Raw genomic sequence first — 16,285 nt, 5'->3', positions numbered from 1 at the left:
GATTCTGAACCTGAAAATAAGCATAATACCACCTCTTTAAAAGAGCAGCCCTGCAGATGTAGAAAGACAGGTCTAAATACTGAGATGATGTGATTCAAATCACAGCTGATTCATAATTCAATATTATTATAAATGCAATTACTAAATAATCACCCATGTCAGCCAGGTTACAGAGGGCCAGCAGGCACACGTTGACCAGGGGGTCATTCTCTGGATACTCCCTTATTATGGACACCAGCCGAGGGATTACACCATTCTGGACTAACTGGTCCTGTTGGTATGCTGAGGGGGAGAGAGAGAGTGGAAGAGATCAAGGATAAAGTAACAGATATACACACACATTCTTTTATTATTTTGTTTTTTGATTTGTATTTGGTGTATTTTTGTCTCAAAAACAAAAACAACAACAAGGCAATTGTCTCCTTTCAACATCATGTTTCAGTGGTTTACTATAATGATCAGGCAGCTGATGTTAATGGCACACAATTCATTAAATTTAATTCAATTTTAATAATACATAATTTTACATTTGAGAATTAGAGGCCATATACATGGTACCTATTTCAACTTGAAGACTGAATTGGTGTCTGTCACTCTCTGTAGCCTTCAAAAGAACCCAGACTTTGCCTCATAAGCATACTGTTCAGTCATCATCAGTAAACCCTGCTGACCAAGACAGCACTGTCAGACCTACTTACAGTTGTCGAAGCAGATGCGTCCAATGGCCCTGCCAGTGTTCAGCAGCATCTCCTGGTTATTGCTGTTCAGATGGGGAACAAGCACCTTCACCAGGCCTGCCTCAATGCATGGCTCCCTGACTGCAGCTGCAACATTACATAAGATTTAACCTTAATGAAAAGTATAAAATAAAATTCCCCACTATTCTGCGACATATTTTCACAAACAGTATATAAAGTGTTACAGTAAATATTCAGCTTGAACCAGTGCTTTATTAAAGCCATAGTATATTATATAAAGTGAAATCAAACCATAAATATAATTATGATCATATGATGTAATATGATACATGTTAATATGACTATACATTCTATTTTACTGCATTGTCATTATAAATTTTCAATTCACACCCCAGTCACACCTCCTTTGTTCTGCCAATGGGATTTGGGCATCCACAACGCATTAAAAATGGTGACGTACAGTGTATTGTACCATAGATGAAGAGGCAGAGTCAATCGTATCTGTTTTAGTAGCATCCATGGTTTATTCCTGGTCCCATGTTCACTCTGCGGTCGGCAGGAGGAAATACCCGGAGCCTTTATTTTTTGTTTTTGTTAATCTCCAAACTCAGTCCTGGCCAATATAACAAAGCTTGCATCCTTTTACAGGTCTTGTATCTATCAAGATGGCCTCATATTGACTCTTCATTGAACATCCGGAGAAGGAGTTCCCAGACATTCTGGTATGTAGTTATCCATTCACAGGGGGGACAACCCACCTAAGGACAATTTCGGAGACTAGCCGAGCCTGCATGTCTTTGGATGGTGGGAGGAAGCACCCGGAGAGAACCCATGCAGACACGGGGAGAACAAGCAAACTCCACACAGAAAAATTAGGCTATTAGATCTGCAGATCGGACTGTCCGTCAAGGGGGAGTTCGAAAAAGGGTGTTTTGCATATTTCATGGTTTTGCAAAACACCCTTTTTTGAACTCCCCCTTGACGGACAGTCCGATCTGCAGATCTAATAGCCTAATTTTGCAAGTAGAATCAATCTACCCTCATGATCAAACGTTAATAAAACCTTCTTGCTGTGAGGCAACGGTGCTAACCACTGCACCACCGCGCCACCCCTGATAGATTATTATAGGAAAATAGATGCTGCTGTGGAAGATTCGGTAGACTTTATCTTCTAAGATGGTGAATTTGATAGAGGTGATTGAGGCCACCATCCATCATACACTAAGGTATATTTTCAATATTTCCAGGTCTTCTTGCTGTGCTCTCCATATCTTCACTGCAAGGTTCCCCCTTAACTTACAGCATAGCAAATGCTGTTGTCCTACTGCAAGCAATGTCACTTGGGACACTGGATAAGTTGGTACTGTATTATACTTCCCCCTCTCTGCTTTATTGGCATATCCTGGGTGATGAAGATTTTATGAGGAAGCACCTCCATACATCCCAACTTAGTAGTGCATATATCACAGTTCTCCTGTAGTTGATGAAAGAGACAGCTCTTCCCTGCTGCATCCATTTGAGCTCCCTCAATTGCCCTGTACAAGAGCTCTGCGTTGAGACTTGCCTGGGTAGACTTGATTGATTGTCTGGGGTCAATGGCAGAGAAGAAGTAGAGATGTCCCTTCTAGCCCCAATCACCAAGATTGTCATTGTTGGTGTTAACCCAGTTCATCCAATATCCATCTGTTACTTCCAATATCCATCTGCAGGCCTATGACACACATGAAATCCAGACCTAAGACAATGGGGCAAGCCAGGGCCTCTGATGACAAGACCACCACAGGTAAAGTGTATGTGTGACCCAGTAATTTTAGTGCCATCTCCTGCCATCTTCCTCCCCCACATGCCAAGTAGAAGGGATTTCCTAACCAAGGATTCAGATTCTCACTTATTCACTTATCAGTATACAACAATTTCATTCAGAGGGGTGTATGATGAGCCAGTATCTGCTATGGCCCTCCCTTCCAGAACAGTGGTCAAAGTAACAAAGACTTGACGTGGCAGAGGCCTGGTGGGTGATTAACAGTAAGCTGTTACTTTTGGCTGTATGTGTGACACTATATGTACACTGTGGGATTGTTTCTCATAAAGGATCCTGATAAAGGTTGATGCTGTTGCTGGTGGTGTTGAGCAAACCTAGGAATTTTGTCCTTAGTGGGGGGGTGGGAGCCCTTACACCACCAACACAAAGCTGGAAAAGGTTTTGCTGATGCTTGGTTGGTTTTGAAGTTGTCAGTGTGTGACAGCTGTTTGGGACTGGTTGGTGGTAGTAATGTATCTCTTCTGCTGTTGTAATTCTTGTTTTGTCATCACCATTTTTAAAAGGAAGATGGGCCAATTACTTTGGTGGATGCCCAAATCTCACTGGCTGAACAAACAAGATGTACCTTGGGTGTGAATTGAACATTTATAATGAGAGAAAAAAATAATATTGATGGCACATAGCCACAATTCATATATTCAACATTTTGCCGTAATTCAGCATGAGTATGGCTTTTCAAAAGTGGCTTTTTCCCAGTGTACAACAAGTTAGTCAAGGAGCAAAGGAGATTCATTTATTTTTTCACTCTCATTACTCACGAAAGGCATATAATGTGTGAACTGATTCATGAAACAACATCCAGCTATGTGTCAACATTTTGGCAGCATGGATGAGAAGTCTTGAAAGTGCTCAGAACAATGGAAATTTGAAGAGTTACAATTCCTTATAACTATAGCACTATCCTACCTTCCCGGGCCATCTCTGCCACTACCAGAGCCACCTGGCAGCTCAGGCTGCATTTACTCTGTAAGGCTTGAGCCAGTGTGGGTAGAATCCCGCTGCTGGCAATCTCAACAGCAGCATCTTTCTCTGTGGACACAAATCCATTTATTCAGAATCAAAACAATGGCAGGATTTCCCATCCCTACATTTATTAGAAATATGTGAAGTTAGTTTTGGCTAGTAGTGCTTGTTTATACAGTAAAGCCGTGATGTGACTTCAAGTCAAAAAGAATGTGACTCAGACTCAAATGACTTCTTGTCGTTTAAAAATGACACGTTTTGGTGGCCTCCTGACCTTTACTCTACTGCCACCATCAGACTTTCACTTTCACCCAATATATGTGACAGTCTAACAGGCTAATTGTGCCATCCTTATGCAGAATATTGAATGTGAACACAAAATCCAGGCTAATGACATGCACTTTGTTACATATACTGTCTGTGATAGCAAATCTTACATGTTGGTCTGATGTCTAAAAAAGCAATCAAGTTTCTTAGAAAAGTCAATCTGACGAGGTCAGACACTTCTAGAAAGCTATACCAGTACAGACACGGTGGAAGGATTTTTGGGAAGGGCGAGCATCAGATTTTTGGCACAATAAATTAATAATTTGAATTGCGCTATCAAATATAGGCCTACTCCGCATACCGTTATATAACTAATAACATATTAGAAAGGCATATAAGTAACATTTAAAACTGTAAGTTATGGAAAGATCATAATGAACATAACAAGTAGTACTCAGCTATTTTGACTTCTAATAGGATTTTATGAGCACAGCTATGCACCTGCACAGACCAGCTTAATAAACAAAACATAGCCCCAAAATAATTCTGACATGACAAAAACCAATTCAGTGCACATGATTTGACCTACAGTCTGTTATAGAGCATTGGCATATAAGACAGCTCTTTGACTCACCATCAAGTTCATTAATGTAGTTAGAGGCCACATTCTCAAATCACTTGTCTGGGTATTTCAGTACCCAAATATCAAGAGTAAGAGTAGTGTAGCCTGTGTTTCATGTTCATCTTGCAGAAGTACGGTGACAAGGGAGGGGGGAATTCATCACTTTACATCATTATTCTCTGCGAGCACTGCAGTTGAATGTAATGGTCCTGTTTTGTCTGATTAGACGCATTACGAACGATTTATGTTACAGAATCATCATTTTAACTAAGCTAGGCTTTGGCAGATAAATCCAGCAATGTTACATATTCCGTGTATATAGAAAGGGCTTACTGTAGCAGGCTGATGGCTATGACATTTGCAGAGCACATTTATATTCCCCCGAAGACTCTTTTGGATTTAGTGATTCAGTGAGTTGTGCTACCTTTTGGAGCACAGTCTTTTTTTTCTAGTAATATATAAGAAATATTTAGGCTGAGCTGCAGATGACAGCTGGCAAAGCAAAAAAAAGTTAGAGCTGAGCTGTGTGAAATAGTTTACTGTTTGATAACCAATTCTGGGATATGGTGACAAACCAGAGTAAATGAATGGAGGTGGAAGGTAGGTCTGTTTGTGTGTGTGTGGATGTGTGTGTGTGTGTGCATTACATGACTTACTCTTTTCCAGCAGAGCAGCCAGCACTGTGTCCAAATGAGGCTTGAGCTCCTCCTCAATCAGCTCTGTACTCACACTGATAGCCTTTAGTGCCTCGCTCAGAGAGTCTGCAACACCCACACAAACATACACCACCAACAGCAACAACATGTTAAGATAAGAATATGCCAGTCCTCCTTATCCCACCTTAATAAACACATACATGAATATGAAACCTAAATTAAATCAGCAAATGATCTGTTTCTCCTGTTGTTTGATTTTTATTTATTTGAAGGCTCCCCATTAGCAGGGGTCTTGGCAATCAGCTAATATTCCTGGGGTCCACGATTGACATACTTTACATAACAATTTCTTTAAATTTCATTCATATATATTAAAATCACCTCAATGTATTCTACATTAATCTATTTTTAAAAAAAGAAAAATGCATATAATCAATATAAAGCATTCACGTACAATTCAAAGTATTAGGATTGATATAAAACGGAACACGAACAGTGAGAAACTAGCAAAGAGTTATACCTCCTATGGTTCAGTCTGTCATCTACATACCCAAAAGATTTCTCTCCATATTCTGTTGTTATTTTTTGTGGTAAAGTGTAAGTGAGTAAATTATTCCAGTTTGTTATGGTTATGTAAATGAAAGTTTTTATCTGTGTTATTGTGCAGCTCAGAACGCATCCACGTAACCACAGAAATTCACTCTCAATCCTGCCTGCCTGTGTACAGTGCGAGAGGAGAAGGAGAGACACGGACTGAGAATACTCTGAGCAGTATGCAGGGGAATACATTAGACTACAATATAATAGATTTTGTATATTTGTCACTTTCACCCTGATATACTCACTAGATTTGTTACTAGTAGCTTTTTAAAATTAAAGTCACTAAGACTTTAGATGCAAAAAGGTAGGCAGTGGACCAAACCAAACATATGAGGGGGGAGGACATAATCTTTCAAAACTTGTAGTAGAATGAGAGCAGGCCATACAACCTACCCTACCAAAAATTTAAACCCTTGGTGTTAGCATGAATGCAGGTAAACATCTTGAAAACTGAAAAAGGAAACGGATTTCCACCAATCTAGAAGAATCTTGTTTAGTCTGGCAAGATAGTCTTAAAACATATAGGAAGGGCCGCCATAATGCCAAAGCAGCCTATTACTCATCATTAATAGAGGAAAATAAGGACAACCCAGGATTCTTTTCAGCACTGTAGCCAGTGAGGCATATATTCCAATAGCCCACTTCATGAGCTGATTTGAAAATTCAAATTATTAGAGACAAAATTAATCGACTCCTGCCGTCTGGCACCTATTTCTCTTCAAACTCAGGAACCTTAGAAATACCTGAAAAATCTGATATTGTCATGACCCCCATGCCATGACTCCTGCTAAGTGACCAGATCCGTGATGGGTTGTTATGCCATTCGGCCTTACCAATGCCCCTGCAGTCTGCAAATGTCTGGTGAATGATGTCCTGAGGGACATGTAATTGGATGAGTTTCTGATCTTTTCCAGAGATCCACTCTCACTTTCACATGTTTTTGTGGACACCTGAGTTATAGACAGCCTTCCAGAAGAACCTGTTGATAGCCCAAATGACAGATAATTGACTTGTCTGTGTTGTTACATCTTAGTGCTGCATTCAACACCATCAACCATCAGATCCTATTACAGAGACTGGAACATTTAATTGGCATTAATGGAACCGCTCTAAGCTGGTTTAAGTCCTATTTATCAACAAATCTTAGCTTGTACATATTAACGATGAATCCTCCAGCCATGCCAAAGTTACTCAAGGAATTCCACAAGGTTCTGTGCTTGGACCAATCCTATATGCTTCCTTTAGGAAATATTATTAGGAAACATTCCATACATTTTCATTATTATGCAGATGATACCTAATTATATTGATCAAGCCAGATGAAACCAATGCCTTAAGGATGTAAAATCCTGGATGACCTGCAATTTTTTGATGTTAAAACTATTATACTTGGCCCCAAACACCTCTGAAACATATTATGTAAAGGTATAGTAACTCTAGATGCATTGCTCTGGCCTCCAGCGCCACCATGAGGAGTCTCAGAGTTATCTTTGCACAGGATATGTCCTTTAACTCCCAAAGCAAACTTCAATCTCCATCCAACCATCATATCTTAAATAGCTCATAGTACCTTACTGGACACTAGAATTATGTCCAGACCAATATGCAGGATCTCTATCCTGGCTAATCAAGGCAGTTTTAATAGATTATAATAGGCTACACAAAGTCTGATCCATTTTCAGTCCTCTGTTTATGACTAAATGTTGTGCTCTGGGTATGCCATCTGTCAGCAACACCATATTGTGCTTCATTAAAATACTGGGACATTTTTTGTTCATGCTGGATTTGAAGAGAGGCTGCCTAAATCCTGTTCAAACCATTCCTTCGACAACATATCCATATATATATATATAGGAAATTATTCATCATTCATTCAACTGTTCATATTGTTATATTGTCACATTGTATATACTTTACCAAATCCACTTACCTCAAGTACATAACACCTGCACATAATACTTATTTATTCCAGCATCCTTTGCACTATGCTCCATCACACTGTATACATGTGTACATGTATGCATGTATGTGTATGTGTACCTGTATATCACATCCACCTCCGACATGTACATAATAATAATAATAATAGCAATAATAATAATTTACTCCTGCATTCTTTGCACTCTGCTAATTGCACTATTTGTCAGTTTGTCTATATTGGTTTTGTTTTTGTTTATAGTGTGTGTTTATATGTGTTCTCTATACTGTTGCCTGTGTCTGATTTTATTATTGTAGTATTGTATAAATAAGCACAGTGAGCTGAATAACAAAACACCATGTGAGGAAAGCTTTGATGGAGGTGGAAAAAAAGTGATTTGACATTTTTAATGTAGGTTAAGCATATGCTACTTTGTGCATTGTGCAACGTTATCTTGTAGGCAAGTCTGAATATTGGATAAGATTGGATTGCATTACTTAGTATTTAAGTCTCTTCTTTATACTCAAATCAACAACCACTTGCACAAGGGATCCCAACGCCATATATGTAATAAGCATCCCAAAGCTAGCATTGTAAAATGTTAGCTTTATTGTGGGTATGTGGCATATATTGTAATACGTTAGCCTAGCATATATGTTTGATCATAGCGGCAATGAGGGAATTTATTCCATAATTTATGTTTATACCTGTCATGATGTGTAGAAAGAACATATAGCAGACATCAAGATGTCTAAGCAAATACACCTATTAATTTAAAGCCATGCAGACTCTAAATCTAAAAATAATCGAAAACTATGCCGCTTAGTGGTACTACTAATGATAACAACAAATGATGTTAATTATTATCAGGCAAACATACTCACTCATAACAATTGAATCCATATACTTTGGAAACTGCCATGTCTCTACAGCATCGGTTGAGCCAACACATGGTGATTGGTCTCGACAGCTATTGGCAATATAACGATTTATTTATTTGGTATGGATATTTGTGGTCCCCAGAGAATGATGCTTACTAGTTCTGGTGACCCCCTGACCTTTCCTTTAGAACTTTCATCCATCAAAGCTTCCTCCTGAGAAACACATTGTTCCGTGCCTCAGAAGATGAAGCCTAATGTTCATTGTGTAGTGGACCAACAGTGTGGATTTGTGCATTTTATATTAAATAAATTTGGGCTACTCCAAATTCCTCTTCTCTCCCTGGGAGAGAGAAAGGAGGGGGTAAAGATATCAACTTTCAACAGATGGCTGAAGAGACCCAAAGGAAAAGGTGAAAGGTTGCTTCCCCTAAGTGATATTCCTGAGGCAGTGGATCGTAAAACTGGCCACTTGGCAACAGCCAAGATAAGCCTCTCGGTGCCTGACTGTTAAACTGACAAAAGGGACCTTAACCAGTGATTAGCGTTTCCCTGAACAGCCTATCAGAACTCTCCTTAAAAGGGGTCAGGAAACCCTAAACTGCCCCCCCCCCCCACGCACCGTGGCAACTGACCTTGCTCTGTGTTTCATTACCTCATCAAAGAGATACTCTTTTTCACGCCTAGATGAGGAACTCCAGGACACCAGAGACACAGACGTGAACTCCCTTATGCAAACAAAGATTGATGTGCAAACATGATAAGCCAGGATATGTGAAAAGGGGACACCTTCTTGAGCTAAAACAGTGTTTCATTATAAACTGCTCTTCAAATAATAATCCTTGCTAAGTTAGTTGTGGTGTTGCCTCTATTTGAGTAGTTATGTTACCATGTTGTTGCTATCTGTTGGTATTATTGCTGAAAAGAATCTAAATAAGATACTTTTGCAGTGTTTCAATTTTCAGCAAGGTTAAGGACACTCCTTCATTTTATGTGTAACCAATGCTTGTTCACAATACTTTCCCACACAATTTTTAGAACTAATGATAAAGAAATGCCATACTATACTCTATTAATTGCCAGCTTGAATTTAAGGCTAAATAACAAAATTTCCCAGTTCCTAAGGAAAGATAGTTTTTGGATTAATCTAAGCTGTCGTAATGTAACCTGAGCTCCCCCAAGTGGACGAAATAAGTATTACATGCCATCATTCTGAAATGCTAACCTTTTAAGGTCTAATTACTGACAATTGTTTTCCTGTTACCAAATGCTTAAACTTAGAACGGTACAACCGTTTGACCATTGAGGTTTGATTGTGGGAAAATATTTGATTATAATACACGCAAATAGATTTTCTTTTCCTTTGTATAGACATATTAAAAGTTTAGAAAGACAGTACCTCGGGAAACCGGAAACGGCCCGCCCTGCGGGAAACGAAGGACTGCCCTCTGGGGAACCACGCCCCAGACAACAAAAGCGCGACACACGACGTCGTTCGCTCTCTTCCCCGCTGTTCTCTGGACGCTTCCCTCCTGTCTGCCGGCTTGTTCCGGGCTCTTCAACGCCGCTTCGGCACGCGCCCGGCTTGCCCCCTCCCGGCAACGCCCTAAGAATTCGACCAGCGCAACAAAGTCTTTGTTTCGCTTGAAACTACACACGCGAAGTGCTGCGACTTCAGTTTCCCTCAGTTCCAGCAACTTTACTTTTTTTATTTTCTTTCTTTTGTTTTATTAAAAGTTATCAGTCCGTTAAGTTACACTAGTTTAATTCAAGAACGACCAAGTTCTTTTAAGCTTTATTCGTTGAGCTAACTTCACCGAGGTCAGCCCCAGCCACGTGGTCCCGCCAGCATAACAAAGGATGACTTAAACCTGACCCGAGACAGGGTTGGGAAGGCCCCCACTGCAAGTTTCTTTAATAAGCCTCCCAGAGACCGACCCCCGGAGAAATTCCCTGGCAGAGAAAGCGGCTGGCTGACAGCTTCAAGCTGTCCTAAATGAGAACGCACGGACTCTGCCAGTGTGAGGCCGTTTACCAGCAAGCAGTAAGACCAAAACCCTACATTCTGTGGTCAGTGACGTCCAATAGTTGCTAATCCATTTATCTTTAGTCCAGCATATGTAATCTTTAAACCCCTAGACAAATTTAACCGAGTTATCATCTAATTGCATTCATTAGTTGTTGTATGAGTCAAATCCTCCCACAATCGAACCTCCATTCTCATTGTTCCCATTGTTTATTTCTCTGATGTATTTAACCACCTTTTTATATCACCTTAGTTAGTTAATAAATTCACTGTAACCAAGGAATTGTGTGTATTGCCTACTTCTAAGTCCCTGCCAAGAGAATTGACCCTTTAGATATGAGACTGACTGATTGATTTAAGATAATTGAGCGATTATTAACTAACTGATCACTGGTGAATAATTGTATAATTATTAAAAGCTACCTAGAGGTCCGGAGACTCTAGGTTAATAACAACTCCGGTGGTAACGAGAGATTTATAGATTAATATTTTCTGAATATTAAAATTCATAATTGGGTATTCTCATAAATTTATTAAAATCATATGTAGTTTAGACCTGCAACAATTGTGACCCCCTGACCTTTCTCCTAGTGCCACCATCAGGTCCTGATTTCACTTATTTACAAGAAATATCCAAATCTAATGGGCAGATTAGTGTGAAATATGCATTTCATTATAGTACATTCATACCCCTCAGAAAAGGAACTTTTTTAAAATTTTGATGGAATGTGATGGGCACAAAGTGATTGAACTCTTTTCATGACCCCATGATCTTTCCACTAGTGTCACCTTCAGTACCAATGTCACCGTTTTAGTGATTTAGAGATGTTTGGGGTAAGCCTTCAATCTTAGACTGACTGTCTCCGTTTAGAATGCAACACACGTGTCCTCCGGATCCTAATGTGCCTTTTGAGTCTAGCTTCCAGTAAGATGGCTACACACATTTAGGCCAGCAAAGAATGCCTTGGTATAGCATAGCAAAGGGATAAATATTGTACACCAAGAGGCTGTCTGGAGATTTGGTTTGGTACTACACTCTGCTGTGGCAATTCTCTCTGGCTAGGCTTCAATAAACAATGCTGTGTATGACATCCTGAGATTCCTGATTCTTCATCAAGAGTTGATTAGATCACAAGAATTACCTTCACAGTGTGCCCTTTATGTCATAAGGTGAAAAGTAACGGTGTGGGGGTTGTAGTGGTGGAGGAGTTTGCCTCTGTAACAGACCTGCAGTTAACACTTGCCTTTTCATTAACAGTAACCACAATCTTTAGCCAACCTTAGGCAAGTGTTTTAGTTGCCTTACCTTAACAATACTTTAACCATGATTAATTTGCCATAACCACAGCCTTTCCCTAACTTTAACCATAACTTAGTTGCCATGGGCAGAAATAGAAAGCGAGAATAATGTTGTCAATGAAAGGAATCCCATGTTTTGTACAATTGTCCAGTGTCAATGTTCTTTTTTGGTCAAAGGGTTGAATACACTAATCACAGCTACTGTAGCCTGATTAGGGTATATTAATCTGAAACATCTTTCTTCCACTATTGGCATGGAATAAAGCTCAGGCAGAAACCTTAAGAGCTACTTACACAAATGCACATACATTTGAATGCATTATATACAAACACACACGCGCAGCGAAGAGAGACCTGCAGATAGTAATCACCCCAGCTAATCCCTTGTAAGTCGAATGAAAATAGCCTGAGTGGAGGGGGCTATCAAGCTAATACACAGCCGGCTACGTCAGGATCTAACCCCCAGGTCCTTCTGTGTGCATGTGCTTCTGTGTGTATTTTACAAGAGAGCAGGCGACCACTTTACTAATCAGTCCCACAGAGTGCTGTGTAGGAGTCCCCAGGGTGCTTATTACAGATGCTTCAACTGCACTGCATGTTTCCACATATACAAACGTATACTTACAATAACATAGGTATATGCAGCGGGCGGACACATTACTTGGAACAACTGTTAATTCTAATCCAATGCACTCCAGCAATAAATCCCATCACAGTGAAACGTATTATCTAATATTATTATTAGAGCTGTGCCTGTGTGAGAGCTGTTGATTCACCTCTATGATCATTTTTTGAAGTTTTTACATTTATGATGCTGCTTACGGGGTTCATGCCACAGATCAGCAATTAATAAGACAAATCTGCAGCAGCAGTGGCTTCAGATGGGTCTGGGTTGTTGCGTGGTGGTGTTTCTTCGGCTTGTAATGCATGACAGCTACTGGCCACTGAATAGTTTCTGTCCCTCCACTCTTGAGCTAAACAGTGCAGTCTTATTTCCCAGTGATACAAACAGCTTGGTGTTCCTGGAAATGTGAAAGTGATGTCGTAGAGTGGAACAACTCTAAGCCTTGCCTTAAAAACTATCCCTCTTTTGAGACAGCAGGGAGTTTCATATATTATTGCACTTACTTAATAATGGTACGTGAAATGCAAAGTTTGTGTTGTATAATTAAAGATAAATGAAATGTGTTTTCACGGGGATGCCAAAATCGACAACAAGCCTGTACCACACCACACCAAAAACTGCAAGAAAAGGTATGTCATGGGGACTACGCCTCATACGCAGCCCCATTTTTTCACCTACTGGCTGCACTCAGGAGATACTTGGGGGAAGCACTAGTCTGTCATAGTTACTGTGTCAAGGTTCAGCTCTATGATAAATTTTGAGGCCAATTGCTGTTTACTTTTTTGTCTTATTTATTTTTGCCTTCATTGCAACACAACACAGAGACATTGCAGCTGACCCTCAGAGAAGAAGTGCACTGGAGAAAGAGGCTGAGACAAAGAGAACAGGAGGGAGAATGGAACGTCAAATTAAAAAATGAATTTGAACTGTGAAATTAAATTAGGTGATTGTATTACAGTTGTGTGTAGTAACTATTTCACTCACTAATTTGCAAGTTATCCTGTGATATTTCACTTTATATATTTGATCTATTATAGTTTCATAAATATTCCATGGTAAATTTAATAATTTGGTAGTAAACAGTATATACATTAGAGAAAATACATTTTAAAATAAGTATATTAAATCATTAATTTAGAATATTAAACACAAGCGCTATCTATCTGTCTATCTATCCATCTGTCTATCTATCTGTCTATCTATCTGTCTATCTATCCCTCATACACATTCAAATGCACACGTTCACATTCCCTGGTGTGTGATGCCTATAGTCCCATAACCACAGCTGGTATTATACGTCATCACTCATATGAAACCATGTACACACCCACACACACACTAAGGGATGTTAGATATGGAGCTACTCACCGGTATCTGTCATGGCTGCTGCGGTCGGCAGGCTCTCTGCTGGCTGGCTTATTGCCTCTGCCTGTATGTGTATGTGTGTGTATGTATATGTGTGGGTATGGGTGTGTGGCTAGCAGAAAAGCTACTCTCCCTCCTTAAGGTCAGGTGTACCCCAACTCTATCTCTCCCTCTGTCTCTGTTTTTCTCTAAGCCTTACTCTCGCTCCCTCAATCCCATTAGCCAACTCTCTCTCTCTCCCTCTCCCTCTCTCTCTCTACATGCAGCCCATGTCTCTGGATCTCTCTTGCACCTCCCTGCCCCCACTGCGCTTGCGTTCTCTCTCTCTGCTCATTTGCTCTTCATTCTCTCTCAATTCACAAATTCAAAAAAAGCCTTATTGTATGGAAATGTATGGAAACAGTACGCCAAAGCATATACTGTATATAAGAACATTAGGATCAACAAATACAATAATAATAAAATAAAGAAATAGATTGATTGTTTCTTGAAATTTTAAATTATTGGAAAAAAATAAAGGCTGTTTTACAGAAAGATCAAATGAAATAATATTTATCTATGGAAAAGACAATGTCTGAAGCCTGAATGTCTGATAACAAATGCAAAGCAATTCAATGAGGGTATAGAACATTTATGAAGGCCTAAGAAAAGTTGCAGCAGTCGGGGCTTGGTAGGGAGAAATAGTAGGCTAGTTACCTGGATGTAACTCCAGTTCTATGAGCATGTGCATAGCAATTTAACCCCTGTTGTGTGCATGCGCAATCTGATGTGCAGCATGGCCCTCTGCAGCATGCAGATTTAAAAAGAAACATTTTGTGGACATAAAAATTAAGGTAATTTTGTCCATGGCAAGAGTCTCGCCAAGATCCCGGTCACTCTGGCTTCGACTTGTCTTCTTAAAGACGCCCCTGCAATGCATCCCGAACAGGGCACCCCAGGCTTCAGAGGCAGCTGTGAAAACTTCTGATGGCGCTTTCAGAACAAAAGCGAAGTGAACGTTGTGGACGGTGCGTTTACATACAAAGTCAATGCAAAGATGCAGAGAGCCGCGATTTCCTGTTGGGCAGTGCAGAGGGGGGCGCTGCTGGCGACGCAAAGTCCTTCACGTGAGTTGAAAATTTTCAACTCGAGCGAAAAAGTCGCTTACTCACAGGAGGAGCTCAGAGTTAACTGCTTTCATTAAAATAGCTTTTTACTTTAGCTTTTAGGATTACAACATTGATTTATCTTCACTCGAGCTTATCAGCAGCAAGTTTCCGTGCACATCCGCCACCCAGAGCTCTGCTGGCATAGCCTCGATTGATCCGAGCTCCATTCAGAAAACAAACATTTTAGAAGTTGTCCTGCTGACTTGCGCTGCTCCCCGTACACTTCCCCGTTCTTTAGCAGCTCTCCGTCGGCCAGCAGGTTGTCATTACACCGCTTGCCAGGTCCTCTCCAAATAACGCTCCGAAGCGGTGACGTTTGGACAATCTCACGCTGAAAGGCTTTCGCAACATTACGTCAAGCGAATTTCTCGCCCCAAGTTGAAAAATTTGAACTGAATGTCGCAACAAACGCCTCTTTTGCGCCGCCCAGAGCAAATTCACAGGAATTTGCGGCTTTGCATTGACTTTGTATGTAATCAAGCCGCCCAAAACGCTGGATTCGCTTTCAATGTGAACACACCTTTAGTGTTCTAAGTTTTTATAACGGTGACCTTAATTGCCTATCGTCTGTATGCTGTTAGTTTCTTAATGACTGTTCCACTGGTGCGTGTTCATTAATTGTTTATGGTTAATTGACCAAGCATAGAAGACTTTACTTACAGCTTTTACAATAAAGTTCTGTAAAGTTATCTGGAATTTTACAGAATTATCTTTAAAATCAGTGTCCTGAAAAAGGGCCGTTTCTTTTTTTGCTGAGTTTATATACATAAGAACTGTAAAGAGTTGGTACTCACAAGGATAGCAACTCTAGTTGCCCTCCCTCGCCTCCTGCCCACACAGATACACAAACAACCATAAAGCTGTTCACCGGCCCAACCATTCATTTACTGGCTTTTGTCACACCCCAGCAGGGAGAAGTGTTCTTGTGTCACGACTCCCTGCTTTGTATTTCAGCTTCAGCTTCTCTCTCTCTCTGCAGCTGATGATCAACTGATGAGCTTTGAATAGATTTAGAGCGTATTAGGGAGGAGGGAGTAAAGGCAGTGAGAGAGACAACAAGAGAGAGAGAGTAGTGACGGGGGGAGGATGGGGATTTCAATGGGAAGGAGATGAGAGATAACCACAGTCAGAGGCAGGAGGTGAGAATGAAACAGAGATGGAAACTCTTGGACAGTAGTCCATTTAAATATAATTAAAATTTATTGCCTTCCTCCGTTGAGTTTAGCTTACTTAGATCTTACAGTATATCAGTGTGTTCTGATTAATCACCTTCACAATTTAGTGCAGTTGTAATGATATAGCTTTACACTGTTTTACCCCTTACTCAGGTCTGTTTCAGTCAATTAGGGCAATTTCTTATCCTTCATATAGTCAATATTCCTTTAAGCATCAATCCAA

The 16,285-nt window shown here is 40.2% G+C and overlaps 1 pseudogene; it reads right to left on the bottom strand.

Moving 5' to 3' along the window:
- LOC119901457 overlaps nt 1-13,980 on the bottom strand; it is a 29,205-nt pseudogene extending 15,225 nt beyond the window's left edge.
- Nucleotides 13,981-16,285: the final 2,305 nt, after the last annotated feature.

This window comes from Micropterus salmoides, unplaced genomic scaffold (genome assembly GCF_014851395.1).
Source record: "Micropterus salmoides isolate LMB-PRFRI ecotype aquatic unplaced genomic scaffold, ASM1485139v1 Ms_hic_scaffold_1313, whole genome shotgun sequence".
NCBI classification, from domain to species: domain Eukaryota; kingdom Metazoa; phylum Chordata; class Actinopteri; order Centrarchiformes; family Centrarchidae; genus Micropterus; species Micropterus salmoides.
This window is presented reverse-complemented; position numbering and strand designations above follow the sequence as displayed.